Source organism: Sapajus apella, unplaced genomic scaffold (assembly GCF_009761245.1).
Source record: "Sapajus apella isolate SASKATOON/1434 unplaced genomic scaffold, GSC_monkey_1.0 scaffold44, whole genome shotgun sequence".
In the NCBI taxonomy this organism is placed as follows: Eukaryota; Metazoa; Chordata; class Mammalia; order Primates; family Cebidae; genus Sapajus; species Sapajus apella.
Genome location: NW_022436984.1, coordinates 17,924,393 through 17,938,245, shown reverse-complemented (window position 1 = coordinate 17,938,245; position 13,853 = coordinate 17,924,393). Strand labels below are relative to the sequence as shown.

Here is a 13,853-nt window from a genome sequence, read left to right as displayed (position 1 = left end):
CTACAAGCACCAGCCACCATGCCCAGCTCCTTTACATTTTCTAATGTTGCATCCTAATTCAAACATTGGAACTGCACCTATAAAAATATTCCCTGAGTAGACCCAGTGTTTCAATTTGTCCAAGCCCTTTATTAATTAATTTTTAATAGGAGAAAAGGCATACAAAATTCATTTAACATACATACAGGACAGACTTCACAATGAAGACCCAACCTCCCACTGAATTAGGAGATAGGAAATAGGAAACTTAAATTATACAATTCTCTTTCTTCACTCTTGCTCCAAACTACAGCCCTATATTCTACTAGATACATGTAGCATTTAAAATAGACCCTTTCAAAATTGTGATGGGACATTTCTCCTTTTGTTCCTTTATATTCTCTGGCACACACATAATGTACAGTTAACAACAGTTCTGTCTCACCCAATGAAAGTGTTTAATAACAATAGAGTATCAATGCTTTCTCAAAACAAAGATACCATACATGGTTATAAATATAAAGGTAAATAAAATACTGAATTAATCTTGAATTGAAGAAAAAAACTACCATTGCAGAAAGAAAAAGAACATTGCCATATATTTGTATATAAAAATTAAGATTTGTCATAGGTATGTATATAAAATATTCACATTGAATATATAAATATATTATGCAAATTGAAGTTAGTACTAAGTAGAAGTTGCCAGGAAAAAAAACAAACAAAACAAACATATAAGGTTAAGAAAAAAAAAGCTAAGAAACTGCTAACAAAATATTCTCTCCCCACATAGCCAAGTCAATTCTAAGCAAAAAGAACAAAGCTGGAGGCATCACACTACCAGACTTCAAACTATACTACAAGCCTATAGTCATCAAAACAGCATGGTACTGGTACCAAAATAGAGATATAGACCAATGGAACAGAACAGAGGCCTCGGAGGCAATGCCACACATCTACAACCATCTGATCTTTGACAAACCTGACAAAAACAAGCAATGGGGAAAGGATTCCCTCTTTAATAAATGGTGTTGGGAAAACTGGCTAGCCATGTGCAGAAAGCAGAAACTGGACCCCTTCCTGACACCTTAAACTAAAATTAACTCCAGATGGATTAAAGATTTAAACATAAGACCTAACACCATAAAAACCCTAGAAGAAAATCTAGGCAAAACCATTCAGGACATAGGCATAGGCAAGGACTTCATGACTAAAACACCAAAAGCATTGGCAACAAAAGCCAAAATAGACAAATGGACCTAATCAAACTCCACAGCTTCTGCACAGCAAAAGAAACAGTCATTAGAGTGAATCAGCAACCATCAGAATGGGAAAAATTTTTGCAATCTACCCATCTGACAAAGGGCTAATACCCAGAATCTACAAAGAACTAAAACAGATTTACAAGAAAAAAACAAACAAGCCCATTCAAAAGTGGGCAAAGGATATGAACAGACACTTTACAAGAGAAGACATATATGAGGCCAACAAACATATGAAAAAATGCTCATCATCACTGGTCATTAGAGAAATGCAAATCAAAACTACATTGAGATACCATCTCACGCCAGTTAGAATGGCAGTCATTAAAAAATCTGGAGACGGGACTCCATGTTTGAGTCCCCTTTCACAAACACTCTCATGGAAGCTGTTTTTCTCTCTCCTGGATTTCCCCTCTGGGGTCCCCTTCCACACTCTCATGGAAGCCTGTCTTCCCCTCCTAAACTCCATCTCTCTATATTCCCTTCCACTCAGTGTGGAAGCTGCTTTCCTCTCCTGGATTCCATCTTTCTGGATTCTCTCACTCAGCGTGAGAGTTAGCTGTTTCTCTCTCCTTCTCCTGTTTCTCTCCCTAAATAAATGACTCTCTACAAAAAAAAAAAAAAAATCTGGAGACAACAGATGCTGGAGAGGATGTGGAGAAATAGGAACACTTTTACACTGTTGGTGGGAGTGTAAATTAGTTCAACCATTGTGGAAGACAATGTGACGATTCCTCAAGGACCTAGAAATAGAAATTCCATTTGACTCACAATCCCATTACTAAGTATATATCCAAAGGATTATAAATCGTTCTATTATAAGGACACATGCACACGAATGTTCACTGCCGCACTGGTTACAATAGCAAAGACTTGGAACCAAATGCCCATCAATGACAGACTGGACAGGGAAAATGTGGCACATATACACCATGGAATACTATGCAGCCATCAAAAACGATGAGTTCGTGTCCTTTGCAGGGACATGGATGAACCTGGAAACCATAATTCTCAGCAAACTGATACAAGAACAGAAAATCAAACACTGCATGTTCTCACTCGTAGGCAGGTGTTGAACGATGAGAACACATGGACACAGGGAGGGGAGTATCACATACTGGGGTCTGCAGGGGGGAAATAGGGGAGGGACAGTGGGGGGCGGGAGTTGGGGAGGGATAACATGGGGAGAAATGCCAGATATAGGTGATGGGGAGGAAGGCAGCAAACCACACTGCCAAGAGTGTACCTATGCAACAATCTTGCATGTTCTTCACATGTACCCCAAAACCTAAAATGCAATTTAAAAAAAATAAATAAAATATATATATTCTCTCTGTATCTTTGGTCTTCAATGAATCTGAGGCCAGGCATGGTGGCTCATGCCTGTAATTCCAGCACTTTGGGAGGCCAAAGCGGGCAGATCATTTGAGGTCAGGAGTTTGGGACCAGCCTGGTGAAATCCTGTCTCTACTAAAAATACAAAAATTAGCTGGGTGTGGTAGCACATGCCTGTAGTCCCAGCTACTCGGGAGGCTGAGGCAGGAGAATTGTTTGAATTCAGGAAGTGACGATTACAGTGAGCCGTGAGCCAAGATTGTGCCACTGCACTCTAGCCTGGACAACAGAACAAAGCTCCAAAAAAAAAAAAAAAGAAAAAAAAACACTAATCTGAGAAAAGGGCAAAATGCTGGAAACGTTGGAAAACTGAGTCAACTAATATGTGATAAAACAAAGTAATAAATTCATAGAATTTAACATATATAATAATGGGTCAAATTTTAATGATCTAATCAACATAAACATATCAATTCTCTTTGTACCATCTTATTTAAAAAGTTATTTTTTCCCACAATAATCCAAGTAAAAATTAATCTCATAAACTGGATGACTACAACAAAAGTCTTTGAAAGAATTATAAATATCATGGAATTTAAAACTACAGCACAAAAATGTTTTTCAAAAAACAGTGTTTTTGAAGTCTGACAGTTCAAACTTCAACATATTTTAAATAAGACAAGCTCAAGAGTTCTAAAAAGGGAGGCTAATTCAAAATGTATCACAGATTTAAGTGTATGCTTATATTTACAGTCTGCTGTGGAAGAACTTCAGTAGACAGTGTAAAATCTACTTAGATACTACAAAACCCTAGTGAGAATTAGACTAATGACACTCTAGAGACATGGAGGGACAGCTTTGAATTTACATTCTGTGGTTCTGTGCTTATATTTTAGTCAACAGTTTTGCAGAATATTGTCCTTTTCATGTATTTTAATATTTTCAACAAGGGAATCTTGTGTTTACTTTTTGAAGCTATTTAAAATGAAGAGTGACATTTTGTAAGTTTAGAAAAAATATAAATATGTACATGAAATCCAACTCAAGTATTGTTCCAACACATAGTGCAAAGCTTTTTATATTCAATTCAACCCAAGATGTAAAGCCAATGTCATCTCTATTAATAAAACATGGAAAGACTAATCCTGAGTAAGAACTATAACCATTCAAAAGTATCACAAAATAGACTTTACTCAGTGTTATTGTGCCAAAAGCCTTTCATGCAAGACTCCTACAAAATTCTAATGGTTCCACAACACAGAAATCATAGCCACATTTCAGAACCTCATGTTCACTCAACTGGAAGATCTGGGACACCATGAGTAATATTAGAAGAATTTCATCAGTGCTCACCACGCTTGTCACAGGACAAGTACCAAAGAAAAGTGAATGCCCGTGTTGTTGTAAGGACATGAGATAATAATGTGTGATCTCTATGATTCACACTATTTTAAAGACATACAATAAAATTATCAAGGCATTTATAAGTGTTGTAAGAATTGCACTGACTTTTTAGCATGTCCTGCACACTAGAGAGCAATTAGGAAGCATGATATGAATATACTAGAACTTGAGCCTGACTATTCAAAGCTTCAATTAATTTTAAGTGATCAAACAACTGTACTGCCAAGAGACAAGACACCATACGTCTTTTACATGATTCTACAAAGTAGTAGACAGAAAAGAGGTCACTCTCCAAGGTCAGCATATGCACTGCTAGAAACATTCAAGTAAAGAACCTCACATAAATGGCTGCATTCACTTCTGAAGACAGTCCTTGTTAGCATCATTCAAATAATACTTACAAGTTTCTTCATATATCTGCCTATTCTTGAGGCTAAATGATTAGACACATTATATTTTCTTACAGAAATCAAAGAATTCATTTTTGTAAAAAAAAGATTGAACACAGGTCACTCATCTCAGAACTGCAACTCGTATTAAGTAATAAGATCTCTTACAATAGAAGAGGTTTTGCAAATATCATCTATATTTTTACCCTTATAAACATAGTGTCCACATTATGCCAACGCAAATGGGAGATATCTGAGTATATGCTTGAGAGAAATCTCTCCCCCAATCCCCACCATTACCACAAAATTCAAGACTTGAAAGTGCTCAGGATAATTTGGTTATTTCTAACAATCAAAAGAGACCAATCTCATTTGGGAATATTGGCCAATAATTAAGGAGATATCAGTTGCCTTAGCAACAGATTCCTTCTCAAACAAGCACTGTTTTCATTCAGCAGCCTTTAGCCAAAAGGGGAATTAAATCACTGAAATCAACAATTCCTTTGTTTAGCAAACAGAACAGCTTTCCAGGTCTCAAGAAAACAGTCCCCACGCAGTTCGTCCAGTATTGCCCAAGGTAGCAGTTGTTTAGCTGAATAACCGAACCTCTTGAATTACAGGATTTTATCATCAAAACCACTGCTAACAGAACTGCTAGCTTTTGCCAAAGAAACATGACAAAAGAAAGAGCATCTCCTAAGTGATACTAATGAATATATTTAGCCACACACATCTTAACCTTAACTAGAGTATGTATATGTGTGTTGATGTAGCTCCTCATATTTACTCTAGCAAAGGATTAATCAACCTACTCTGTTAATAAATAGCTTGTTTTACTTCAGTTTCTCAGTGTAAGAGCCTAATCTCATATTAGACAATTTAAAAAATATTTGACATGAGTCATCACCAAAACTGAGAAACTGAATAGCTATATTCTTACATGTTCATATAACCTGGCCAACTCTACAATTTGAAGTCATGTCAGCATATTAAAGCTATCTAGAAAGGTTAAGCATTGCTCATTTTCTAATAAATAGTAATAATAAATAAATAAAGGCTATGATGGATGTCTCTCAATAGACACATACTTGAACTCCCAAGGGCTCCCCAGGGTAAAAATGTAAAGGAAACAAGCATCAAACTCTTGCACAAAATGCTTATATCCTAACTACAGTCCATGATCACTGACGTCTTTATTTTAGACTATCTCCATAATGATTGACCTTATCTTTCCAGTCTTAATCTACCACAACATTCCACTGTACAGTCTTACTCCCTACCCGACACAGCCCCACAACTTCCCCACTGTCCTGGGCTCCAGATTTTTCTTCCAGTAAGAAGACTCTACCCTGCCCCAAAGGCCAGCAGGTGTCTGAATTGCTCCCCATGGCAAGATCCAGCTCTGATGCCCACTTGGTCTTTGCCTTTCTCTCTGCTGGGGCTGCCTATGGCCCTTTATATATTATCTGTCTCTCTCTCTCTCTCTCTTTTTGCCTGCTTAATTTTTTTAAATTACAGGGATAAGACATGCTCCTCAAAATAAAATCAAATTATATGAAGGCATAAAAATTTTTAAAAAGAAAAGGTCCCTGGTTAGAGGTTTATTCCCCCAACAGAACAATTAATAATTTGGTATGTAACATTCAGGTATATCTTTACCACATCTATACAAATATGTTTTTGTTTTTTTTTTATAAAATGGGATTTTTTAACTCTCTCTTTTGTCATGTCTACATGGAAAAACTTTAGAAAAATTAAATATGAAAGAATTTCCTGAATCCACCCGACTACACATACTGAACTATAGACACACTCATTTTTATTTCTTATCCCAAATACTTCATTCCAACCCTGCCTAGTAAAATAACTATATGAAATGAAAATAAACACTGTCCAATCTATAGTATTTATTTTTCTGATAATAAACATATACAAAATATTTCCAGTGAAACAGCAATGTCTAGTTATCTGTCAACATTTCCAATATTAATTAAGGTAAAATAATCAGCTAATAAAACTTTTGAAGATGTATGAAATCAGTTTTCTAATTTACCCTGGAGCCTTTAAAACTATATTTGCCTTTAATTTTATCACATTTTTAACAAAAGAATAATAACTAATATACTGTAGCTATGAATAATAAATGAGGGTCCCCTGCCAACTCCAATGAAAAACCCCTAAATGTCCAAGGTCTTTGACTATCAGATTATTTTGGCCAAAGGTTGACATTTAACTTCTAAGTCCACTGTTACACTAAAAATGCAACAAATGATGCCAACCAAAAACACTGCCAGCAGCTCTGAAGGTTTTTACCTACAAGTAAATCAGTGTATTACAGTCCCTAGATGCCTGCATATTAGACTTAAATAGCCAGTAGAACTAAGCATTTCTATTACCATGGATTACCATTATTCATTTAAACTTCATTTCCCAAGCCCAAAACTGAGACACTACATTTATGACTACACATTTATCTATGATAAAGAGAGAGAATTCAAAGTCATATTCCCTTAGGAATGTAGAAGACCACCAGATATTAATTAACTCTGCCTAAAAGGCTTGGTTATCTCATGTTCAGAACTAAAAAGCAAGGATATTCATCTCTCATCATCAGCAAACATTTATTGTGTGCCTGTAGGGCATATGTACAAGTCACCTACAAGGATGGGCTCTAAAAACTTTATTAGTCAAAAGTGAAAAATGCCTTTGTTACTCTATGAAATACACATTAAATCTGGCAATACCCTCTGCTGAGCTCTACTTACGAATACATAATAAACAGGATGCCTGTGTTTCTTTGAATCAGTAGGGAGTGTTTACCTTTAACCTTCACTCCCTAGACAACAGCTGTTCTTCTCTTCAAGTACTGACAATATTGTGCAATAGTATCGGAAAAATATGACTGCTGAATATGCTTTATTGTTATAAGACAGTAAGGGATCAATTCATTTAAAAAGCCCTGATTTATTCCAGAGGAAAAGTACAATAATGCTGGTTAAATTAATAGTCAAATCTTTAGATTGGTCAATATAAAGGATAGTGTAAAATTGTACTGAGGACTTTCACAAGAGAAAACTGAAAAGCTTTAAATGCCTTGGCATTTTACAAATTAGTAACTTGGGAATGGCCTAGTGCAACCATGGCCTTATTCTGAATGCAGGAGGGAAAAAACTAAATCCTCTGTATTTAAGGATTATTCATTGTTCTTTAGTTTGAGTTACTAGATATTAAGATTTCATAAGAAAGTAAGGGATTCTGCCAAAGACGTGTGATTATATGTGGAAGAAAATGAATCACTAATAAAAATGAAACTGGATCTCCTCAAAAGCAACCCAATAGAAGGAGAATAAAACTTTTGGCTGGTCCTGTTCACTGGTGGCTTTCTTTGTGGGCTCATAATGCAGAATGAGAAACGTACACACCACTGCTGGAACTACACTGTGACAGAGTAATGGAGCCTGACCAGATATTTCAGCCTGGATCCAAATCTGCCTTGCTCATGTAACTTGCCAATAACTAGTAGTGAGTAAGAAGTGCTTCCTACTGACATCCTTGGCCACCAATAAAGGACAGTATTAAAATTAACACTACAAAAGTTTTTAGAAACCCAAAGTTAAGTTACCAGAATTGTGATGGTATTTTAACAATATATTTTCATGATTTTTTTTCACATATTACAAAATTGCAATGAATTTTTTATTTTAAAACTTTTAGTCAGTCCTCAAAACAAATATCAATTCTTGGTTGTGTGTGGTGGCTCACACCTTTAATCCCAGCACTTTGGGAGGCCAAGGCAGGAGGATTGCTTGAGGCCAGGAGTTCAAGGCCAGCCTGGGCAACACTGCAAGATCCTCATCTCTACCAAAAAAATTTAAAGGTTAGCTGGGCAGGTGGCATATACCAATAGTCCAGGCTACTCACAAGGCTGAGGCAGGAGGATTCGTTAAGCTCAGGAGTTCAAGGCTACAGTGACCTATGATCATGCTACTATATTCCAGCCTGGGTGACAGAGCAAGAACCTGTCTAAAAATAAAAATCAGTCATTTTAGAAAGACTGCAGAGGCATTTATTTCTTTAAAAAAGTAGTGAGATTATTTTTAAACCTAAATATACTGCTCATTTTGATTTTACATGGATGTGGACATAATTAGGGTCTATCCATCATCACTCTGCACCTTATATTGATTCAACAAATACTTCCTAAGCAACTACTGTGTGAGATGGATGAGAAAACCAAGCCAAATAAGATATAGTACCTGCCTTGAAAGAGCTCATGGACTAGTGAGGATGTGCTAAGCACAGTGCTCTGATTATAAGAGCTTCACAGAGTGGCAGGCATCTCACTCAGCAAGGACAGGAGGTGAGAGGTCAGAGAAAGTTTCCTGGGGATGTTTTCAAATTTTCTAATTTACTAATTATAAATTTTATGTAAATCTTATCTGTCAAAAGGGAGTCTCTCTTTCCTGTACTAATAGGTAGGTTTTAACTAACTCTAACCTGTGTCCTTTAAAAGAATCCACGTTCTCTTAGTACAATTTAAGATCCTGAAGAAAAAGGGCTTTTAAAAATACTTCCTCATTAATTTAAAAACAATCCAACACTGAATTGCATCTTAACATTGAAAATGTTTCCATTTTTATGTCCTGGTTTTTTATGTCATTAACATTTCACATTCTGTATGACCATTATCCCTTAGCAACAGTTTTAAAATTTGGACCAAATTCTAGAGGATAAGAATATCTCATTTTTGTACATAATCAGAGGCAAGAGAATAAGTGATTTGGTCTCTCTCTTTTGCCCACCTAAAACATAAAAGAAATATATTAAAATACCACTTACAAGATATCAAGAGGACATAATTCAAAGGATGATGATAAATGCACGTCACCAAGGGTTGACATTTCCATGACCTAAGCTTGTTACATACAGTACCACCCGTTCATGTCTACTGACATCCAAGAGTAAACCCTAAGGGAGTTGTTTTGAGTGAGGTTTTCTGTATGTCTCTTTGAATAGGAATACAAAGTGACAGAAAAATAACTCAAAATTGCTATAAAATGAATGGTATTTCCAAATGCGCAAGCAAACAACATGCACTTTAATGTAACACATTTCTTCTTATTTGGCAGTAAGTTAAAACATATGTTGTTTGAAGTTTGTATAAAATGGATGAAAAGGTGTTATTTGTGTTAAAAATGAAACCAAATTACTAAGTGGTTTAAAATCCATGGCTTTTATTATCCAAATGTAGCCAGTTAAAAGTAATGTCACTTGAAGAGTAAAAATAAATTAGGGTTAACAGTTACTGGTTTGCTTATTTTTTTTGATGAAGAAAATAAAGTAAACCCTTCAAAAACACGCACTTAGTCGTTACAATTTCATAATTTTCTTTAACACAATTCCAAAAAACAAACAACAAAGAAATTTTGTTACCCCTTAAAATTAAGTACAAATATTTTTTCCAAGGCTTTTTCTTCTATAAATTACCAAAGAAGGAGCTCTCAAAAGCTTAGTCACACTTCAAAAAGAAAAAGTCAATGGCAACAGGCAAAAATCAGGTGGCAAAAATGTCTTCATCAACTTGCCCTGGGGAAAAAAAATCTCATGAAAAATGAAAACAAAAAGCAAAATCATTATTATCAAATAATTTTTAAGCCATCAATAGTTTAATTAGCACTTCATAAAACAAAAAAAAAACAACAGTACATCCTCTGGGGTTGTTTAGACTTGAGAAAGAGAAAGAAAGAGAATGATCTGTAAAGGGCTGGTAGAGTAGAAGTCCAGACTAAAACTTAAAAACAAAAAGTTCTGCTAATTTGTTTTCAAATATACAGTATATAGGCAGATGCTTGTTTCTGAGGCCTCAGGTACTTGGCACAGGTGACTTTTTTCTAAAGTCATAACTTATTTAGGATTCAAAGTCAAGTCATGGTTTTTTTCCTGTTGACCAGTGCTTAATATAGTAAAATATTAAGGCCGGGCACGGTGGCTCATGCCTGTAATCCAGCACTTTGGGAGGCCAAGGTGGGCAGATCACGAGGTCAGGAGTTCAAGACCAACCTGGCCAACATGGTTAAACCCTGTCTCTACTAAAAACATATATAAAAATTAGCTGCGCATGGTGGCATGTGTCTGTAATCCCAGCAACACAGGAGGCTGAGGCAAAAGAATCACTTGAACCCAGGAGGCAGAGGTTGCAGTGAGCTGAGATCATGCCATTGCACTCCAGCCTGGGTGACAGAGCAAGAGTCCATCCTTAAAAAAAAAAAAAAAAAGTTAAGATACAATATGTCCCCAAAAGATCACATAACTTAGCTCTAATAAATAAAATCAAAGAAGCATATTCTGCTACAATAAATCCTTAAAGTAGGAACAAATGCCTTAGGAGAAAGCCTTTATCTTTAGAAAGAACTGTATCCCATTTTGAGTGATGATAAATATTCAAAAAAAATTTTTTTATAATGAATTGTACCATTATCACTCATTGACAATGAAGATAAACCAAGTAGTGAAGAAGGCCCAACACACAAACCAACATCATCAGTGACACTGGGCCCAAGAAAGGTTCATCAAAGATGTCATCACAATAGTGTTTTTGCCCAATTAAGTTGGACAAGTGTACTCCTCAGATACAAAACACCTTACCTAACATTGCTTACTTACAATACTATTTTTTTAATGTTTAAAATACTTTTTAAATTTTTATTCTTACCTGGAAATAAGATTATTTGAGAAACTTGGAGTACTTCAGAAACTTTTAAGTTTAATATTGTCCATGCTGGAAACAAGTTTTGACTATCAAAAAATGTGAAAATAAAACTACATAATTTAAGTTTATGGAAGTTGATAACAATTTTAAGAGGAAATAAACTATTAACCATAGACTAAATTTCATTTTTAAATATGGTCTACTTCTGCTAACATTTTAAATGTTAGAAGACACTGGTGAATATCCTCCTTTATTCTCACATGCTAGCATTCTATTTTAAAAAACTCAAACGCTTTATAAGAGACATAATTTCATTAATCCTCATTCAGTCTCTGGGATTTATGTTTAACCCCTGCCTTTTTTCTCTGTCCTTCAAGTGAAGTGAACAATAAAATCATAATTAAGAGAAAGATAAGTCTCACATCTGTAGTTCTCAAATTCCTAACCAGTGAATCACATTTCAAAAAGTTCATCAGCTGGAATCTGGATTTAAGGTAAATCAATAATATTAGGAGAATTAAGTCTAATTACTTAATTGATTAAAAAAGAAAAAACATTTCCTGAATTTTATGCTATACAAACTTTCATTATAAATTTGTTGACAGCTTCAAGGATTGCTATACTCAACATACTTTCAAGGAATGAGTTACCAATTAAAAAGGGCCCATTCTGGTTCAGGGGGTGCAATGGGTAAAAGAACAGCAACAAGAAAAGTGTATGGTCTGGCCTCACAGCCATAAAGAAAAAAAGGTCAGATGTATAGTCACAAGAGACACCCTGACAGGGTTGAAAGGCATTCATCGTAGTTCAGTGCAAGTTAATATTTCTATATTATACAATTATCCTATGAATAGCTCAATTAAATTGCTTTTATACTAAGAGTTAATTTATTAAATTAAAATATTCCAAAATTTTGTAACCCTATTTTTGGCATTTTCTTCATTTTTAAAATATCCTGGAAGCCAATGGTGTGCCACAAGGCAGGGCATGGTAGGAGTGGTCTACGTGAATAGGGACAGGGAGAGGTATTTTATCACCAGCATTTAAAAAATTTTAGGCACATGGTGAAAATTAAAAGCAGAACAACTTCCAATTTAATTATATTTTTTAAAAATTATCTAACACACTTCATTGGCCTAGACTGGACCTCCTCTTCTACCCCCTCCAACCTTGCTGGAAATCTCAAAAAAAAACAGAAATAGCTAAGCATTTGTCACAATTTCTGACATACTCAGCATTTATTTATCATTCTTCTTTTAAACTTTAATTTTTTTGAGACAAGGTCTGTCTCTACCACTCAGGCTGGAGTGCAATGGCATAATCTCAGCCCACTGCAACCTCTGTCTCCTGGGCTCAAGCCATCCACGCACCTCAGCCTCTCAAGCAGCTGGGACTATGGGCATCCCACCATGTCCAGTTAATTTTTTTTGTAGAGACAAAGTTTTGCCATTTTTCCCCAGCTGGTCTCAAATTCTTGAGCTCAACTGATCCACCCACCTCGGCCTCCCAAAGTGTTGTAATTACAGGTGTGAGCCACTGCACCTGGCCACATTTGCTTATCATTCCTAAACAACTTCGTCATTCTTTTCTTCTCTTCCTTTTTCCCCTCCTGTGTGTTCAATTTTAAGCATTTTAAAAAGAAAATGGTAAAGATGAATTTGGATCTTATAGAATTATTAGGCTGGAATGGAGAGAAATAAATACTGTTCATTTAGTAAAATAGTGCTCTCAGAACGTAAACTATATATTCATGTACTCGAAATACAGAATACTTTGAAATGAAGATAAATATGTTGAGATTTTAGTTTCTAGAAAAATGATAAATGAGCTATTGAAAATTAAATAAACACTTCAGAATGGTCTGATTCAAGAGTAACTAATGATGGTTTTACCATCATCTATACATTTTTCCTTTTCATCTAACATATCTGTGTGGAAAAGGGTTTTTGCATTTGTCTGTATTAAAAATAAAATATAATACTATTATTGGATGTTGCATCTAGTATGCAGATCCAACAATGACACATTGCCCATATATTTGTGTGTGTGTGTGTATGTGTATTAATCTAATAGATATATTAGATTCACAGAGAATAATACTGAGGTTTGGGCTTTGAGTGAATGCTTCACCCAAAGGGTGAACATGGAACTCAATAAGTAGTTCTCCTTATATTAAATAGGAATGGATATGACATAAAAACACTGATCTCATTGAAAGCGTTTTTTAACTTCATTTTAAATTTGATTTTTCTTGTTTTTACAATAGTCCAATTTTTCTAATATGTTACCATAATTTTTTCCATTCTGTTAAAAAGTTTTCAAAGCATAGGAATCACAACTACTACTTCTCACAGCAATTAGTTTGCAAGGTTTTATTTTTCTATCAATTGAAATCCAAGTATTGGAATATACTATTATACCTCATTAATTCATTTTGGAGTTCTGCCATATAAAAGTATTCCAGCTGGGCATGGTGGCTCAAGCCTGTAATCCCAGCACTTTGGAGGCCAAGGCAAGTGGATTATCTGAGTTCAGGAGTTCGAGACCAGCCTAACCAACATGGTGAAATCCCATCTCTACTAAAAATACAAAAATTAGCTGGGCATGGTGGCAGGTTCCTGTAATCCCAGCTACTCAGGAGGCTGAGGGAGGAGAATCACTTGAACCCAGGAGGCAGAGGGTGCAGTGAGCCGAGATCACACCATTGCACTCCAGCTTGGGTGACAGAGCAAAACTCCGTCTCAAAAAAAAAAAAAAAAAAAAAAAAAAAAAAAA

The 13,853-nt window shown here is 35.4% G+C and overlaps 1 protein-coding gene across 1 annotated transcript in view; it reads right to left on the bottom strand.

Annotated features, from left to right (window-relative positions):
• Window positions 1-13,853, bottom strand: part of CAMKMT (calmodulin-lysine N-methyltransferase) — a 403,007-nt gene that overhangs the window by 262,598 nt on the left and 126,556 nt on the right. The window lies entirely within an intron of this gene.